The sequence below is a fragment of the Podarcis bocagei genome (genome assembly GCF_964188305.1).
Source record: "Podarcis bocagei genome assembly, chromosome: W".
Taxonomy (NCBI): Eukaryota; Metazoa; Chordata; class Lepidosauria; order Squamata; family Lacertidae; genus Podarcis; species Podarcis bocagei.
Window position 1 is genome coordinate 35,206,661 of NC_138131.1, and position 20,422 is coordinate 35,227,082.

At 47.6% G+C, this 20,422-nt stretch overlaps 1 long non-coding RNA gene across 1 annotated transcript in view; it reads left to right on the top strand.

Annotated features, from left to right (window-relative positions):
• LOC308577918 overlaps positions 1–4,035 on the top strand; it is a 278,816-nt gene extending 274,781 nt beyond the window's left edge. The window contains exon 2 of the long non-coding RNA XR_014003773.1: positions 3,733–4,035. This is a non-coding gene — a long non-coding RNA (uncharacterized lncRNA). The remainder of the gene's footprint in view (positions 1–3,732) is intronic.
• The last annotated feature ends 16,387 nt before the right edge of the window (positions 4,036–20,422 follow it).

The window sequence follows — 20,422 nt, forward strand, 5'->3', positions numbered from 1 at the left end:
AGAAACTTTATTTGAAAAGCTATCAGTCACGATTACAATTGGATGGTATAGCAATAACTGCAGAAATCAGTTTCTTGCACAACAGCAATTATTATTTGCTAAAGTAATAGTTCTGCTGCTCTGGTTCGCCAGAAGCGGCTTAGTCATGCTGGCCACATGACCTGGAAGCTGTACGCTGCCTCCCTCGGCCAATAAAGCGAGATGAGCGTCGCAACCCCAGAGTTGGCCACGACTGGACCTAAAGGTCAGGGGTCCCTTTACCTTTACCTTTTTCTCTCTAAGCCTGACACTTGTTTAAAGAAAATGTGGGGTGCATTTTTACAGGCACTTACAAGAGGGTCAATCTTGCTGAACTCAGTGGGGCTACTCAGTGAGTAAAACTGCTCAGGGTTGCACAGCTGGTCAATTAAATGTATGTGTTTCGGAAGTCGAATGGACTTCCGGAACGGATTACATTCGAGAACCAATGTACCACTGTACTATCAAATTCCACATCCACATGGAAAAAAACCCTCAGCATTCTAGCAGATTCCTTACAGGACTATAATTCCACACTGTATATATCACAATAAGAGACAGCATGCCTTCAACACATGGGCATCCCATCAGATTGTTTCTGGGACAGAGTTGATCCTTGTTCTCCTTTCCTCTTGAAAGGCTACAAAATGGTTATCCTTGGGATGAGACAATATGTACATTAAAACATATACTGCAATGCCCACCATCCCTGACCATTAGCCATGCTGGCTGAGACCATCTGTATGGCCACAGATTGCCCGTCCCTGATATTTTATTTTTATGGGTTTTCCACACACATCTGCTCAGCTTCTGTGAGAACAGGATGCTTGAATAGTTGGGCCATTGGCCTGATCCAGCAGGCTCTTTTTATGTTCTTACGTTAGAGGTATGCTGCCTTTGTGCACGGCTGTTCCGCTTACCTCTCATGTTCAAGCCATCATAAACGAGTGAGTGCCTGAGCATGCGCAGAGTGCCACCCTCCCTCAGTGGTGAAATAAATAATCACTACTTTTACTTGAAGCCCTGATAGCCATCGCACCCAGCAGCTCTGGTATGTTTCGTGCACACAATAGAGCACCCTTGATGGATCAAGACCGATGAGACAATGCCACGTTGTGTTTCTGTTCCGTAGAAGTTGCTTCAACTTTCGTGCACGCAATTTCTGCTTTTGATGGAGACCTTGGCATTATGATAAGAGAAACAGGAACAGCACTTACGGCGCCCAAACAAAAGTGAAAGCAGAACAAGTTTGGACAAAACAGCACAGCAGTGTGTCAAAGTTCCCTGGAGTCCCAATTGCACATTTCCTCCCCTGCCAGGTAGATTTCTTCTTTTTTTTAAAGAAATAAATTTTTATTAATTTTCCAAACACATAATAAAAACAAACTATAAATAAGACAATAACAATAACATACAAACAAATAAACACGTATAATTTCTTAGCCTTATTTTCATACACCTTGCTTCCCGGACTTCCCCATACCTTCCCTTTTCTGCATCCTTGTTTCACATTTCTTCAGCAACTTCTTAAATCTAATTTAAACCAATCACTTTCATTAGATTTTTTTTCTTTAACTTATTGGTTTCAGCTGCAATTCTCTATTTCTTTGTTCCTTAACATCTTAACACTCCTCAATTTTACAACAGTTTTTAAGATATGTTTTAAATTTCTTCCAATCTTCTTCCACTGTCTCTTTCCCCTGGTCACGGATTCTGCCGGTCATCTCTGCCAGACCCATGTAGTCGATCACCTTCGTCTGCCATTCTTCCAGAGTGGGTAGTTCTTGTGTCTTCCAATACTTTGCCAGAAGAATTCTCGCTGCTGTAGTAGCGTACATAAAAAACGTCCTATCCTTCCTTGGCACCAATTGGCCGACCATGCCCAAGAGGAAAGCCTCAGGTTTTTTAGAAAAAGTCCACTTAAGGACTTTCTTGATTTCATTATAGATCATTTCCCAAAAGGCTTTGATCTTCGGGCAGGTCCACCAAAGGTGATAAAAAGTACCTTCAGTCTCATTACATTTCCAACATTTATTATTGGGCGAATGGTAAATTTTTGCAAGCTTGACTGGGGTCATGTACCACCTGTAGGTCATTTTCATTATGTTTTCTCTTAAGGCGTTACATGCCAGGTAGATTTCGGCAGTTCATAGTCTATGTTTTATGTGGATCTGCCCACATATAATTAATGGAAAGGTCCATCTCCTGTTCCCATTGCCGATTGATATAAGAGGTGTGCTCAGTTTGTTTTTAGGGCGTCCTTCTTTTTGCAGGGAATGGGGTGTAGTATTTTTTGGTATTAATTCCTATACTATTTTCATCATCATCATCATCATCATCATCATCATCATCATCATCATCATTTATTACTTATACCCCGTCCATCTGGCTGGGTTTCCCCAGCCACTCTGGGAGGCTTCCAACAAAATATTCTGGGGAATTCAAGCAAAGAACGAAGCGTCAAAACAGAGCTTTGTGGCTTGAGTATGACTTGATCTCAGTCCAGACAGATCAACCATATGTGGCCAGTTTACAAGCCCCCCTACCCCTGGTACCCTTTCTCCCTGCATTGCTGCTCCAGAACTTTTCACTGCTTAGAAATGTAGGACACAATACTGGATTGTCGCAGGGGTTGGATTCCTATTGGATCGGTTAGTCTAGGCTTAGCAGAGTGAGCAGGGCAGGCAGCCCCTAGTGCCGTATTTACATGTAAGCTAAACACGCTATAGTTTAGGGCTATAGTGCTCGGTCCCGGCTCCTGCCAACCTAGCAGTTCGAAAGCACGTCAAAGTGCAAGTAGATAAATAGGTACCGCTCCGGCGGGAAGGTAAACGGCATTTCCGTGCGCTGCTCTGGTTCTCCAGAAGCGGCTTAGTCATGCTGGCCACATGACCCGGAAAAACTGTCTGCGGACAAATGCCGGCTCCCTCGGCCTATAGAGCGTGATGAGTGCACAACCACAGAGTTGTCCGCGACTGGACCTAACGGTCAGGGGTCCCTTTACCTTTTAGCCATCACAAATAATACTGCTTTCTCTCAAAGTTGACACCTTTCACGAAAACTGATAAGTTACCTGTTGTAGGGAATCATTTCTCCTATTTTCTTAATTTCTCCTTTTCTTAGTCTCTTTTCCACTTACTTAAGCAAACTTAGACAAATTCTTTTTGAAGCATAACAAGGGTTGAGTGGAGGGCTAGATGTTACCTGCTTTTCAAAATCGTGATAGAGCACCAGCTAAATTTTGAGGCACTAGCTGGCTTCACAGTTTTTCCCGCATGGTGATTTTTGCACACACACATACTTTAAGGCTGGGCAATGTATCAATACATTTGGGGTGAGGAAATAAGTTTGAAGTCCACAGCGTGGTAACAGTGCCATAATATTAATCACAATGTGTGCGCGTGCCGTGTAAAAAACCATTATGTGGGAAAAACCGTGAAGCCAGTCATCGCTTCTCTCATGGTTCCTGTCCCATTAAACTTTAATTAGTTTAATGCTTATCAAATGTCCAGTGCGCTTCCAATGCCACAATGTCCCATTACAGCAGAGCATTTCGCACAGCGGCTCAAGAAGGGCTGGAGAGTCAGCATCTTTTCAAGAAAAGGAATCTTGGAGCAAGCGGTTTGGAACTTAAATAAAAGGTTTATTTACACAAAACAAAAAAACCCTGGTGAAGAATCACACATTTCAGCAAACACGCCCCAAAAGAAAAAGGAAGGGGGAAGGGGGCAAACACACGAGTGAGTTGACTATTTATACAAACTCACATTCCTGGAAGCCTAACTACCTCCAGCTGCTCAGTGATTAGAGCGTCTTGATTAGAGCTTCTTAACCCTTTAATACCAACACCCCCTCTCGCTCGTAACACTGAGCTGTACCAACCTTAATTCAAATTTAAACCTGAACAGAAACATTTATGAGATTGCGGACTCAAAGCTTTTGTAAAACCGTCTGCGAGATTTTCTTGGCTTGGACAATACTTTAGTTCAATTAAACCTTGTTTTACACTTTGGCATACATTTTGATAACGGATATCCAAATGTTTTGTGTGTGCCTTGAATTGACCTGATTTAGCTAGTTTAATACAAGGTTGATTGTCTTCCCACACTCTGATAGGTAGGGAACATTCTCCAAACAATTCTTGTACCAGTTGTTTATAAAATTCCAGTTCTCTACATACATCTGATAATGCATTGAACTCAGATTCAGTTGAACTTAAAGCTATAAGTGATTGCTTTCTTGATCTCCAACCAATTAGTGCATTTCCAAATTTTATCGCCATTCCTGACACTGATTTTCTATCTGGTCCAGCATCAGCCCAACTGCTGTCAGCCCAACATTCAAGTTGTGTGCTGCCCTCTGCTGATAGTTTTAAGCGAAACGTTTTGGTAGTTTGGAGATACCTTAAAACTCTTTTTACTCCTTGCCAAGCATGCATTGATGGTTTTTCAGCTTGCCTACACTGCATGTTGACAGCATATGTTATATCGGGCCGAGTCCACTGTGCGATGTGGAGTAGACTGCCTATCGCTGACTGGTAAACCCCGGGATTACAGAACTCTGTCTGTTGCTCAGTTTGAGCATCCTTTGTGTAACTTAACTCCATTGGGGTTTTAACACCAGCACAGTTGTCCATTTTAAACCTTTCCAGCAACTGCTGGATCTTAGCTTCTTGGCAGAGCCAATAGTTCCCATCTTCATCTTGCTGAATTTTAACTCCTAGATAAACAGATACATTGCCTAGTGATTTTATCTGAAACCTTTCTCCAAGCTTTGTGGCAAATTGTTGTGCAAGTTTATCGTCCTTTCCACTGTATAATAAATCGTCAACAAATATCAAGACTGCTTCTTGTTCACATCCCGAGCCTTTTAGATAAAGACACGCATCTGCTGCGCTCTTTCTGAACCCCATGCTCTCTAGAGCATCGTTTAAGCAGGAATTCCAATTACGGGCAGACTGTTTCAACCCATAAATGGATTTGTGTAATCGCCAGACCTGGTTTGGCTTGTCTCCTTCAAAACCTGGCGGTGGTGTCATATAGTCTGCATTTAAATAAGCCACATTGACATCAAAATGAAACAGCTTATTTTCCCTTCTTAGCTGAAGAGGCTAAAAGCATTCTTAATGACTCTGGTCTTGAAGTAGGGGCATAGATTTGAGAATAGTGAACTCCTTTGCGCTGTGAAAACCCTTTTGCAACTAGTCGGGCTTTATATTGCAACTCATCAGTAGTTGTGGGCTTTAAACGATATACCCATCGACAACCTACAGCTTGTTGGCCTTTTGGAAGCTCTGTACTTGTAAACACACCGAGAGACTTCATTGAAGCCATCTCTTTTTCCATTGCTTCCTGCCACTTTACGGCTTCTGAGCTTGGAAGCTGTTGTACCTCTACATAGCTATCTGGCTCACACTGTGCCATATTTACGTATACACTTGTCACCTTAAACCGCTCTGGCGGCTTGCCCTTTGTGGCACGTTTTGACCTGCGCAATTGCTCCTCTTGTGCCCCCTCTGACCGTTGGCTGTCAGAATCTGTCTCAGACGGGTGTGTCTCGTGTAGGGCTGTGAGGACCCTTTTGCGGAGGGGCTGGGGAACAACGACCCTGCTTCCCCATAACAGGCACCCCTTGTGGGCCGACAGTTCATGTTTGCGGGTTGTGTAGCCAGAGAATTCTGGCCCAGGGCTGCTGCTGGGCCATCCCCTCCACACCCAGTCCAGGACCCGGGAGATGACCCTATCTTTCTTGGAATGGTGTGCAACTTCTTGTGCCTGAATGGGGCGGTCGGGAAGTAGCTCCAGGCTCATAACCTCTTGTGCAGGTGCTGGGTCGGGGCCTGTTTCCGGTAGTGGTAGCCTGCTGAGGGCGTCCGCATGACCCATCGCCTTCCCCGGGCGGTGAATCAGTGCATACTGGTAGCTGGCAAGGAAAATTGACCACCTGAGGACGCGAGGAGACAGCACTTGGGGGGTCTGCTTTTTGGGGGCAAACAAGCCAAGCAACGGCTTGTGGTCAGTCACCATGGTGAAGGGCCGCCCGTACAAGAAATCATGGAATTTTTTTACTCCCTTCACGATTGCCAGACCCTCCTTGTCTATTTGCGAGTAGTTCCGCTCGGTTGCGTTGAGTGTCTGGGAAAACTATGCCACCGGTACCTCTCTTCCATCCGGGAGTTGGTGTCCCAGGACAGCGCCAATGCCATAGGGCGAGGCGTCGCATGCTAGCACCACCGGCAGCCTCTCCTCGAAGTGTGCCAAGAACGCGTTTGAGACAAGCAAGTCCTTGACTGCCTGGAATGCGGCCTCCTGGTGCTGGCCCCACACCCAAGGGGCCCGCTTGTCCAGGAGTCTGTGTAGGGGCTCCGCTACCGCCGCCTTGTGGGGAAGGAAGGAATGGTAAAAGTTCAATAGTCCCAAGAAGGCCTGAAGTTCAGTCTTGCTCTTGGGTGCTGGGGCATCACAAATGGCCCGTACCTTGTCCCCAGTCGGGTGGACCCCTTCTGCGTCCACCATAAATCCCAGAAAGTCCACCTGAGGCACTCCTAGTAGACATTTTCCCCGCTTCACCTTGAGACCCGCCGTCTGGAAACGGTGCAGAACGGTGCGGAGGCGGTCCTCAAACTCCTCTGGTGTGGGCCCAGCAATCAACACATCATCGAAGAAGGGGGTGACGCCAGGAATCCCTTTAAGGAGCGAGTCCATTAGATTCTGGAATATGCCTGGTGCCACACTGACAACGAATTGCAGCCGCTTTACCCTGAACGCTCCTCTGTGCGTCACAATCATCTGTGCCTCTGCTGTGGCCTCATCTACTGGCAGCTGTTGATATGCTTGGGCCAAGTCCAGCTTGCTAAAAATTTTCGACCCAGCCAGGGTGGCAAGGACATGGCTGACCACTGGCACTGGGTATGCGTGGGCCGTGAGGGCCTTGTTTATGGTACATTTGTAGTCTGCACAGATACGGACCGAACCATTAGGCTTGACGGGTGTGACGATTGGGGTTTCCCAGGGGGCATTAGGCACCGGCTCCAGCACTCCTTGCTCCACGAGCCGGTCCAATTCCTCGTCTATACGGGGTTTCAGGGTGAACGGGACCCGGCGGGCCTTGAGCCTGACAGGTCGTACTGTGGGGTCAAGCTGTAGAGCAATGGGGGGCCCCGTATACTGTCCCAATTTCCCATCGAAAACCCCTGGAAAATCCTTGCAGATGGCATCCACGTCCACTTGTAAGGTAGTGTGGTTCACCCCGGTGATGGCTAGCCCCAGTGGTCCAAACCATGCCAATCCCAGTAAGCTAATGTAGGGGCCCTTGACCACGAACAAGTCCAGTTGCCGCATCGGCCCTCGATATTGCACCTTGAAGGTCCCCACCCCCATTGTGGGCCGACCTTACATTTCTGGAAGTCCCGGAGGGTGAATGGGGCTGGCCTGAGTTTGGGACCCCCAGTAGGACACAGTTTCCTTAAGGTCCTTGCCGAGATTATGGATAGAGTTGAACCCGTGTCAAGCTCCATGCGGCATGGGGCCCCCTCTATCTGTACCTCTACATAAATTTTCTCTACGTTGGGGTGGGGCAACTGGTATACCTGGAAGTCCGTGAGCTCCGTAGAGTTGCCTTGGTGCGTTGGGCCCCGGGACCTGGGGCTCTTGGATTGGTCATCTGATGCCTGGCGTTGGGTGGGCCGAGCTCGACACACCCGGGCGATGTGTCCCAATTTTCTGCACTGCCTGCACTCTGCGTTGCGGAAACGGCAGGTCCTCCTCTCATGACTTTCCCCGCAGCTTGCGCAGTTCCCTCCTTCTCGTCGAGGCAGCTGTGGTCTGTGTGCTGCTTGAGTGCGCTGCTGTACTCGGTGCACCTCCTCCCTGTCAGATCCTGAGTCGTCGGTGAGGTCTTCGTGGTGGACCCTCGGTTGGGGTGGCAGGCTCGGCCGTGCCTCTTGCGTCGACCTCTTGGCAGCTTCCGTTGCCAGGGCCTCTTCCAGAGCGACCTGGAACGTTAGGTCCTTCTTGGCGTAGAGGCGTCGTTGCAGCTTCTCATCCTTCAGGCCACCGACGAGGCGGTCACGAAGCATGTTCTCCAGCTCTGAGAAGTTGCAGAACCGGGCAGCTTGGCGGAGAGAGGTCACAAACCCAGTTATGGTTTCCCCAGGGGCTTGCCGCTTTGCTCAACTCAGTACACAACAACTACCAACAAAGAGGCATCAGGCCTAAAAGGGAGGAGGGAAAGAGCCTAATATCACTACAGTCTCTTTTTTTTTGAAAAGATATTTATTAAAGTTTTTAAAGTATAACAGTAAAAATGAAAAATAAAAAGAAACATACAAAATAAAAACAGTTAAAAAACACATTGATTCTCCATAACATATCTTCTTACACTTATTTCCCCGGACCTCCTCGTACCTCCCTTTTTTGTATTCCACTTCAGTTTGTTAGTTCAGCAAATCCTTACCATTAAGCTTTTTTTGGCCTCATGGACCAAATGGGGAAGACTTGGGGAGGGGGCAAGATGTGCTCAGAGGTCAGACGTTCCCCACCCCAAAATTTCACCTCAGGAACTGATGGACTCTTACTTTGCCTCACAATCGTTTTGAAATGTGCCGGGTTTTCAACGTTCGGGAACTGAAACGTTCCAAAACGCAGGCGTTTGGGAGCTGAGGTTTGACTGTAATATATTGGCGTCCGCATGAAATCCGCCCCATCCCATTGTTGTCCCGTGTCTTTAAATGCAGGGTTTCCCCATCCTTTGGAAGTCCAAAAGGGGCATGATCTTTGTACTTAGCACACGACTGAGTGCTAGCAGTAGGAGGAAGTGCAGGGGCTGAGCCCCAGAACAAAATTTCCCCCATCACTGATTCTTGTTTCTTTTCTTATCAAGGCAAAATCCTACGTGTCTTTGCTTTTCGAAAGATCTCCAAGGGTACAAGGGGATCCCTCAGCTCAATTCTAGCAAGCGGGACAGTTCTTGAGTTTTGTGGTTACACATCAATAGTCAGCCAGTCTCCTGAAAATGCCATGGGGCCTGTTATGTATTCAGTGGTCTCGAGTCTGGACTAAGGATTCTGAGCTCCTGTGTTCTGATTCGATACATGATATCCAATCACAGAACATTTCTGGATTTGGGCTCTGCCATTGGCCCTTAAACTCTGAGTCCTGATTCACAGCTTGGAAGTTTAGACAGCCAATCACGTGGGGAGTGGGAGTGGCCCAGGCCTTCAGAAATGTCTATAAGCAGTTGCTTCGGCCCTGTTGTCCAGTTCAGTTACCAATCAACTCCTGTTTTTGCTTATCTTTAATCTTTTCCGAGAGACTATCTATCACACAGGATCTTAGAAAGTTGTCCCAAAACAAAGTTTGTCCTCAATACTGTCCTCTTCACATATATGGGGACATTCACCACCTGCACAGGCTCAATGTTTCCACATATTAAAGTAGCAAAAGTCCACATTAGCGGTGAATGTGAATTGCCACAAGCAATCTCGATTGCTTCTTAGCCCTCTCTAAGCAACAGGATGAGAACAGAAATCGTGCGGCGGCAGGAGACCCCATTAGCTAACGTGGTACCTCAGGTTAAGAGCAGTTTCAGGGTAAGAACAGACCTCCAGAACAAATTAAGTTCTTAACCCGAGGTACCACTGTAAAAAACGTGGGCTGTCTAGTGACAAAGATGTAGACTGTCTCGCCAGAGTGCTGCATGCTCTGGTTATCTCCTGCTTGGACTACTGCAATGTGCTCTATGTGGGGCTACCTTTGAAGGTGACCCGGAAACTACAACTAATCCAGAATGCGGCAGCTAGACTGGTGACTGGGAGTGGCTGCCGGGACCACATAACGCCGGTCCTGAAGGACCTACATTGGTTCCCAGTACGTTTCCGAGCACAATTCAAAGTGTTGGTGCTGACCTTTCAAGCCCTAAACAGCCCTGGCCCAGTATACCTGATGGAGCGTCTCTACTCCCATCCTTCAGTCCAGACACTGAGGTCCAGCTCCGAGGGCCTTCTGGCGGTTCCCTCACTGCGAAAAGTAAAGCTACAGGGAACCAGGCAGAGGGCCTTCTCAGTGGTGGTGCCCACCCTGTGGAATGCCCTCCCATCAGATGTCAAGGAAATAAGCACTTGACCTTTAGAAGACATCTGAAGGCAACCTTGTTTAGGGAAGTTTTAAATGTTTGATGTTTTATTTTTTAATTATTATTATTATTCATATTCTGTTGGGAGCCGCCCAGAATGGCTGGGGAAACCCAGCCAGACGGATGGGGTATAAATTTTTATTTTTTTAATTATTATTATTATTATTATTCCAGGAGTGCCCCCAACTATGCCCTGGCTCCTTCAGGGGGAGTGCAACCACATCCAGAACAGGAAACCTGTCAATTTCTGGAACATGAGAACCACCCACCAAGCTACTCCATCGCCCCAGGATTCAAATGCAGTTTATTGTCCCTCATCCAGTCCACCAGTGCATCCTGACACTGACCCAGTCTAACTGCTACCAAATCTATTTACCTTTTGTGAAACAGGTGAATGTCAAGGATAGCGTGGAAAACCTGGTGAGTGTCTTGCTCAAAAAAGCCCACAGTGACCTGGAGAAAGTCCGAGCCATTTGGATGCAGATCTGCCATCATATAGGTGGTTTGTTACACAATAAACTTTTGCTATTTCATTAAGGAAAAAAGATATATGTTCATTGAATTGATTGATCACTCGCATCTTCTGAACGTTTGTGACCCACACGTGACTTTTGCAGACCCTTGTTCACTATGCATTTTGTGCTTTGGGGTGATAGTTCATAAATGCGTTTATTTCTCCAGAATATGATATGGAAGCCTTCTATGATGAAGCCAAGAGGGCTTCAGAGGCAGCAGATGTCCTGCAGTCAGGAAAAGGAATTTGTACGGGATTTTGTGGACTCTTTGAAGAAATGTGCAGGTGACTTCTTTCAGCCCCAGTTATCAGGTCAAGCAGTGGTTTCGTGGCAGGGATGATGGGAGTTCTGGGGAGCCACAGGTTCCCCAACCCCGCTCAATGGTTTGAATGTTCCTGAAACAAATTTGCCAGTATAGGGTTGTGTTGAATTCAGCTTTGAGCAGATCCACTGAAATCAATGGACTGTTTCGTGGGGAGAGGGGGCAGGCAGGTGTGGTGGACACCCTGGTCCTGAATGGGATAACTGTGCCAATAAAGGACCAGGTGCAAAGGACCGCCATGCTTATATAGCAGGCATGCAGAACCTTTGGCCCTCCAGACGTTGCTCAGCTGCAACTCCCATCAGGCCAAGCAAGCTTAGCCAATGGCCAGAAATGACAGGAGCTATACTTCAGCAACATCTGGATGGCCAAAGATTTCATACATCTGTAATATGAAACAAAACAAACAAACAAACAAAATAAATTCCTTCCAGTAGCACCTTAGAGACCAAGTTAGTTATTGGGATGAGTGTTCGTGTGCATGCACACTTCTTCAGATACCATGCACACGGAAGCTCATACCAATAACAAACTTAGTTAGTCTCTAAGGTGCTACTGGAAGGCATTTTTTTATTTTGTTTCAACTACGGCAGACCAACATGGCTACCTACCTGTAAATCAGCCACCATAGCCATTAGAGGGCCGTGAAAATTTGTGTCCCGGGCTATTTAGATTCATCTAAAAAGACTCCCCCTTCATGGATCACTGCCTTGCCGTGGCGAAGGGGCTTGAATAACTCAGGGAAGCTAGGAGCTATGCCATGCAGGGCCACCCAAGATGGACAGGTCATAGTGGAGAGTTTTGACCAAACGTGATCACCTGGAGCAGGAACCGGCAAGCCACTCCAGTATCCCTGCCAAGAAAACTTCATGGACAAAGACAACAGGCACATAAACGTTATGATGCTGGAAGATGAGCCCCTCAGGTCAGAAGGCGTCCAAGGAAGAGGAATGCTACTGAGGAAGAGCGGAGGACAAGTACAAGTAGATTCAGAGCTGATGAAGTGGCTGGGCCAAAGCCGAAAGGACGCTCACTTGCGGATATGCCTGGAAGCGAAAGGAAAGTCCAATGCTGTAAAGAAAAATATTGCATAGGAACCTGGAATGTAAGAACCATGAACCTGGGTAAGTTGGATGTGGTCAAAAATGAGATGGCAAGAATAAATATTGACATCCTGGGCATCAGTGAACTAAAATGGACGGGAATGGGCGAATTCAGTTCGGACGACCATCATATCTACTACTGTGGGCAAGAAACACGTAAAAGAAATGGAGTGGCCCTCATAATCAACAAAAGAGTGGCAAAAGCTGTACTGGGATGCAATCTCAAAAATGATAGAATGATCTCGATACGAATCCAAGGCAGACCTTTTAACATCACAGTAACCTAAGTTTATGCACCAACTACTGGTGCTGGAGAAACTGAAATTGAGCAATTCTATGAAGACTTACAACACCTTATAGAAGTGACACCAAAGAAGGATGTTCTTCTCATTATAGGGGATTGGAATGCTAAAGTAGGGAATCAAGAGATAAAAAGAACAACTGGCAAGTTTGGCCTTGGAGATCAAAACGATGCAGGGCAAAGGCTAATAGAGTTCTGTCAAGAGAACAAGCTGGTCATCACAATCACGCTTTTCCAGCAACACAAGAAATGACTCTACATGGACATCACCAGATGGGCAGCATCAAAATCAGATTGATTATATTCTCTTCAGCCAAAGATGGAGAAGCTCTATACAGTCAGCAAAAACAAGACCTGGAGCTGACTGAGGCTCAGATCATCAGCTTCTTATAGCAAAATTCAAGCTTAAACTGAAGAAAGTAGGAAAAACCACTGGGCCGGTAAGATGCAATCTAAATCAAATCCCGTATGAATACACAGTGGAAGTGAGGAACAGGTTTAAGGATTTAGATTTGGTGGACAGAGTGCCTGAAGAACTATGGATGGAGGCTCACAACATTATACAGGAGGCAGCAACGAAAACCATCCCAATGAAAAGGAAATGGAAGAAAGCAAAGTGGCCTTACAAATAGCGGGGGAGAGAAGGCAAGCAAAATGCGAGGGAGATAGTGAAAGATACAGGAAATTGAATGCAGATTTCCAAAAAATAGCAAGGAAAACAACAGAATGGGAAGAACCAGAGATATGGATGTTTCGTACACCCCAGGTAGTGTGGTTGCTGACCTTGAGCCAGACATCCTGGAGAGTGAAGTCAAATGGGCCTTAGAAAGCACTGCAAATAACAAGACCAGTGGAAGTGATGGTATTCCAGCTGAACTATTTAAAATTTTAAAAGATGATGCTATTAAGGTGCTACACTCAATATGCCAGCAAGTTTGGAAAACTCAGCAGTAGCCAGAGGATTGGAGAAGATCAATCTACATCTGAATCCCAAAGAAGGGCAGTGCCAAAGAATGCTCCAACTACCGCACAATTGCACTCATTTCACACGCTAGCAAGGTTATGCTTAAAATTCTACAAGGCAGGCTTAAGCAGTATGTGGACCGAGAAATCCTTGCAGACAACTTCATTGTCCAGAAAGTGGGAGAAGCAACAAGAGGAACAGCCATTTTAGATCTAGTCCTAACCAATGTTGATGACCTGATTAGTGGGGTAGAAGTGGAAGGATCATTAGGCGCGAGTGATCATGCTCTTCTGAAGTTTACTATACAGCGGAAAGGAGCAGCCAAGCATACTAGGACTCAATTTCGTGACTTTAATAAAGCCGACTTCATAAAACTTAGGGAAGTGCTGGGTGAGATCCCATGGACAGTAATACTAAAAGGAAAGGGAGTTCATGATGGCTGGGAGTTTGTTAAGAGGGAGATAGTAAAAGCACAACGTCAGGCAATATCAATGAGACGGAAACATGGAAGGTGCCTAAAGAAGCCAGGGTGGCTATCTAAAGAACTTTTAACTGAGTTAAGATTTAAAAAGGATGTGTACAAAAAATGAAAAAGGGGGGAAACCACCAAAGAGGAATTCAACAAATAGCCAGCACGTGTAGACACAAAGTCAGAAAAGCTAAAGCACAGAATGAACTCAGGCTTGCTAGAGAGGTTAAAAGCAACAAAAAAGGCTTTTATGGGTATGTTCGTAGCAAAAGGAAGAACAAAGAAACAGTGGGGTCACTCAGAGGAGAAGATGGGGACACAGAAAGGGCTGAACTCCTCAATGCCTTCTTTGCCTCAGTCTTCTCCGATAAAGAAAACAATGCCCGACCTGAAGAATTTGGAGCAGATGATTCAGCAAAGGAAACACAGCCCAGAATAACTAAGGAGATAGTACAAGAATACTTGGCTAGTTTAAATGTATTCAAGTCTCCAGGGCCAGATGAACTGCATCCAAGAGTATTAAAAGAACTGGCAGATGTGATCTCAGAACCACTGGCAGTCATCTTTGAGAATTCCTGGAGAACAGGCGAAGTCCCGGCAGACTGGAGGAGGGCAAATGCTGTCCCTATTTTCAAAAAGGGGAAAAGAGAGGACCCAAATAATTACCGCCCAGTCAGTCTGACATCAATACCTGGGAAGATTCTGGAGCAGATCATGAAGCAAACAGTCTGTGAGCACCTAGAAAGGAATGCTGTGATCACCAATAGTCAGCATGGATTTCTGAAAAATAAGTCATGTCAGACTAACCTGATCTCACTTTTTGACAGAATTACAAGCCTGGTAGATGAAGGGAATGCAGTGGATGTAGCCTACCTTGATTTCAGCAAGGCATTTGACAAGGTGCCCCATGATATTCTTGTAAAGAAGCTGGTAAAATGCGGTCTTGACTACGCTACCACTCAGTGGATTTGTAACTGGCTGACTGACCGAACCCAAAGGGTGCTCATCAATGGTTCCTCTTCATCCTGGAGAAGAGTGACTAGTGGGGTGCCACAGGGTTCTGTCTTGGGCCAGGTCTTATTCAACATCTTTATCAACTACTTGGATGATGGACTCAAGGGCATCCTGATCAAATTTTCAGATGACTCCAAACTGGGAGGGGTGGCTAACACCCCAGAGGACAGGATCACACTTCAAAACGACCTTGACAGATTAGAGAACTGGGCAAAAACAAACAAGATGAACTTTAACAGGGAGAAATGTAACGTATTGCACTTGGGCAAAAAAAAGGAGAGGCACAAATATAAGATGGGTGACACCTGGCTTGAGAACAGTACATGTGAAAAGAATCTAGGAGTCTTGGTTGACCACAAACTTGACATGAGCCAACAGTGTGACGCGGCAGCTAAAAAAGCCAATGCAATTCTGGGCTGCATCAATAGGAGTATAGCATCTAGATCAAGGGAAGTAATAGTGCCACTGTATTCTGCTCTGGTCAGACCACACCTGGAGTACTGTGTCCAGTTCTAGGCACCACAGTTCAAGAAGGACACTGACAAACTGGAACGTGTCCAGAGGAGGGCAACCAAAATGGTCAAAGGCCTGGAAACGATGCCTTATGAGGAACGGCTAAGGGAGCTGGGCATGTTTAGCCTGGAGAAGAGGAGGTTAAGGGGTGATATGATAGCCATGTTCAAATATAGAAAAGGATGTCACATAGAGGAGGGAGAAAGGTTGTTTTCTGCTTCTCCAGAGAAGCGGACACGGAGCAACGGATCCAAACTACAAGAAAGAAGATTCCACCTAAACATTAGGAAGAACTTCCTGACAGTAAGAGCTATTCGAAAGTGGAATTTGCTGCCAAGGAGTGTGGTGGACTCTCCTACTTTGGAGGTCTTTAAGCAGAGGCTTGACAACCATATGTCAGGAGTGCTCTGATGGTGCTTCCTGCTTGGCAGGGGGTTGGACTCGATGGCCCTTGTGGTCTCTTCCAACTCTATGATTCTATGATTCTATTCTATGATTCTATGAAAGGAAACAATGGAATCACAATGTTTCTCTCCTTTTAACTATCTGTCAAAGCATTTATTTCTGGTCAATGAGCTTCAAACATCAAATCTGACACCCCACTCCAGGGTCAGGACGGTGGAAAATTACTTTGCTTTAGCTTCATTTCTGCAGGTTTAAACAGCTCAGGAAAACGTCCCCCTTCTTCTCCTGCCACCGAAGGGGGGTTCCCGCGATTTTAAATGATGAAAGTCGATCCTTTAAAAGTGATTTTTAAGGCTCTAGTTTGCGTTGTCTTTGCTTTGTTCTGACTACAAGGAAACGGAAGGGTGACTTCCTGTTTAAACCTTCCCGTTTCAGTACCAAATTAGGGTTAATTTTAAAGTCCAAATACCTTTTATTTCGCCAGTTCTTATTTAAAGTCCAAATATTTAATGTTCCAGTACTCACGGTTGGTTATTTTAGATGCCAAATTGTCCCAGGAAAAAGGCAGCGCTCTCCGGCAACGGCTATGCGGCTTCGCTCCACAGAAAAAGCAATTAACTCACAGCACCGCGCCACTTCCCCCTCTTCACTTCGGAGCCCGTTTATGGGTTCCTTTGTGGGTTGGGGGGGCGCTAAGGGTGCCCGCCGAGTCCCACGGTCACAGGCTTCATCCGCCTGTGATTTCCAGAAGGGTCCCCGCTACGCCGCAGCGGAAAAGACCTGTTTCATGTGGAGCTAGTCCCTCCAGTTCAGAGGGAGTTCGCCATTGCCAGAGGCGCCACCCCGGAAGTCTCCAGCACCAACACTTTGAATTGTGCTTGGAAACGTACTGGGAGCCAATGCAGATCTCTCAGAACCGGTGTTATATGGTCCCGGCGGACACTCCCAGTCACCAGTCTAGCTGCCGCATTCTGGATTAATTGCAGTTTCTGGGTCACCTTCAAAGGTAGCCCCACATAGAGCGCATTGCAGTAGACCATGCAGGAGATAACCAGAGCATGCACCACTCTGGTGAGACAGTCCGCGGGCAGGTAGGGTACCTGTGTACCAGGTGGAGCTGGTAGACAGCTGCCCTGGAAACAGAATTAACCTGTGCCTCCATGGACAACTGTGAGTCCAAAATGACTCCCAGGCTGCGCCCCTGGTCCTTCAGGGGCACAGTTACCCCATTCAGGACCAGGGAATCCCCCACACCCACCCGCCCCGTCCCCCCAAAACAGTACTTCTGTCTTGTCATGATTCAACCTCAATCTGTTAGCCGCCATCCATCCTCCAACCGCCTCCAGGCACTCACACAGGAACTTCTCCGCCTTCACTGGTTCTGATTTAAAGGAGAGGTAGAGCTGGGTGTCATCTGCATACTGATGAACACCCAGCCCAAACCCCCTGATGATCTCTCTCAGCAGCTTCATATAGATATTAAAAAGCATGGGGGAGAGGATGGAACCCTGAGGCACCCCACAAGTGAGAGCCCAGGGGTCTGAACACTCATCCCCCAACACCACTTTCTGGACACGGCCCAGGAGAAAGGAGCAGAACCACCATATAACAGTGCCCCCAGCTTCCAGCCCCTCAAGACGGCCCAGAAGGATGTTATGGTTGATGGTGTGAAAGGCCATCTGTCTTCCTGACTGTCTTCCTGGCAGTAAGAGCTTTTCGACAGTGGAATTTGCTGCCAAGGAGTGTGGTGGAGTCTCCTTCTTTGGAGGTCTTTAAGCAGAGGCTTGACAACCATATGTCAGGAGTGCTCTGATGCTGTTTCCTGCTTGGCAGGGGGTTGGACTCGATGGCCCTTGTGGTCTCTTCCAACTCTCTGATTCGATGATTCTAGGCCGCTGAGAGATCCAGCAGAACTAGGAAACAGCTCTCGCCTTTGTCCCTAGCCCGCCGGAGATCATCAACCAGCGCGACCAAGGCAGTTTCAGTCCCATGGTGAGGCCTGAATCCCGATTGGAAGGGATCCAAATGGTCCGCATCCTCCAGGCGTGCTTGGAGTTGTTCGGCAACCGCCCGCTCAATCACCTTGCCCAAGAATGGAAGATTTGAGACTGGGCAATAGTTAGCCAAATTGATTGGGTCTAAAGATGTTTTTTTAAGAAGCGGTTTAATGACCGCCTCTTTCAGCGGGTCTAGGAAGGCTCCCTCACAGAGGGAAGCATTCACCACCCCTCAGAGCCCATCGCCCAGCCCTTCCCGGCTCGCTTTTATCAGCTAGGATGGGCAAGGATCAAGGAGACAGGTGGTCGGTTTCACTTGTCCAAGCAGCCTGTCCACATCCTCGGAGGTAACAGATTGGAACTGATCCCATATAAGAGGACTAGACAGAACTCCAGCACTCTCCCACCCTGGCCCTGCTCCCACGGTGGAGTCTACCTCCTTCTGAATCTGAGCGACTTTATCTGCAAAAAAACTTTGCAAAAGCATTGCAGGAGATCTTGGGGTCCCTACCAGGCCCCGGTGGTGCAGGTGGTTCTGATAGATTGTGAACCACCTGAAAAAGTCTCCTGCTGCTGTTTTCTGTAGATGCAATGGAGGCAGTGAAGAAGGCCCTCTTCGCCGTCGCCATTGCCACTTGGTAGGCTCGACGTTGAGCTCTAGCCCGTGTCCGGTCTGATTCAGAATGAGTTTTCCGTCACTGGCTCTCTAGCCGTCTCAAAGATTGTTTCATCACCCTCAGCTCCAGGGAAAACCACGGGGCTGTCCGGGCTCCATGCAATCGGAGAGGGCGCTTCGGAGTCAGACAGTCAATAGCCCTGGTTAACTCCGCATTCCAGCGGGCCACCAGGGAATCAGCTGAGACGCCATCAATTTGGGATAAAACATCCCCTATCACTCTCTGGAAACCAGTTGGATCCATTAAGTAGCGGGGGCGGACCATCCGAATCGGTCCCACCTCCCTGCAGAGGGGATGGGTCGCGGAGAAGTCAAGTTGCACCAGGAAGTGATCTGACCATGGCACTTCTTTTGTTTCGCTTTTGTTAGTGTCAGATCACCAACATCCGTAGAGGTAAACACCAAGTCTAAGGCATGTCCGTGGCTATGATTTGGGCCAAAACGTATTCAGGGACAGCCCCATGGAGGCCATGCTTTCCACAAAGTCCCGAGCGGCCCCTTGTAAGGTCGTGTCGGCATGGATGTTAAAATCCCCCAGGACAACCAAGCTAGGTGTCTCCAGGAGCATATCCGCCACGACCTGAAGCAGCTCGGGCAGGGAATCCTTGGTGCAGCGGGGAGGTCGGTACACCAATAGGAATCCTGTACTGCCCCTATTGCCCAACTTCCAGAACATGCACTCAGAGAACTGGGTCTTCCCAACAGGACGCCTGGTGCAGACTAATGACTTCCTAAAAATCACTGCAACCCCCCCTCCCCGCCCACATGACCTGGGTTGCTGTGCGTAAGAGAAACCTGGTGGGAAAGCGGCAAGGACAGGCCCATCTGCTTCATCCAACCAGGTCTCTGTCACACATGCCAGGTCAAAGCCTCCATCCACAATCAGGTCATGGATGGCAGTGGTTTTATTCATCATTGACCTGGCATTGCACAGCAACACTTTCAGGTCATGTGGGTTTCCCTTGCTGATTCCAGTATCCTTCTGGTCAGGACCAGACCAGGAGGCAGGGATAGTCCTCAAACAACGACTAACTCCGCCTCCTCGGTAATGACATGGTCTGGTCTTAGCGTAACTCCTCCTCCTGCCCGTGATCACTGAGATCGGGTGTCCCAATACATTCCCCCCGTGGAACCTGCCCCAGCCATTCTATTGGCTGAGGCCCACTCCCAGGCAGCCCCTTCCCCTTAAAAAGCAAAATACAAACTATATAATAACTTAACAGAATAATAAAAAAGAAGCAAAGCAAGAAACAATAGTGCTAAAATTAAACTACTCCCCAGCTTGACTAAATACTTATCCAACCCCAATCAGAAATAAAACAATAAAATTATAGAGTATTATAAAAAACAACCACCACAATTTAAAGTGCAGCAAATTAAAAGCACTTCAAACATTTAAAACCATTTTGTCACTTGCTGCAGGGAGCTGCATAGGCCTCTAAACTGTGGTAGTGAGTGCAGGCTCCGACCGCTAAGCCAGATGGAGTTGGCAGGAAAGAGAGCGGCCCACCTAGCACTCACTATAGGAGCAGCAGTAAGAGCAGCAGCTGTGTCCCGTAAGCCTCCCTCAGGCCTCTTAAGCTGTGGCGGTGAGTGCAAGCTCCGCCCCCTACCCCAGATGGAGTTGGCGGGAAAGGGAGCGGCCCACCCAGCACCCACTAGAGCAGCAGCAGTGTCCCGGAAGCCTCCCTCAGGCCTCTTACGCTGTGGCGGTGAGTGCAAGCTCCGCCCCCTAGGCCAGATGCAGTTTAAAGGAAAGCAAGCGGCCCACTCAGCACTCACTAGAGCAGCCGCAGCAGCAGTGTCCCGTAACCCTCCCTCAGGCTTCTGAAGCTGTGGAAGTGAGTGCAGGCTCCGCCCCCTGGGCCTGATGGAGTTGGCAGGAAAGGGAGCGGCCCACCCAGCACTCACTAGAGCAGCATCAGCAAGAGCAGCAGCAGCAGTGTCCCGGATGCCTCCCTCAGGCTTCTTAAGCTGTGGCGGTGAGTGCGGGC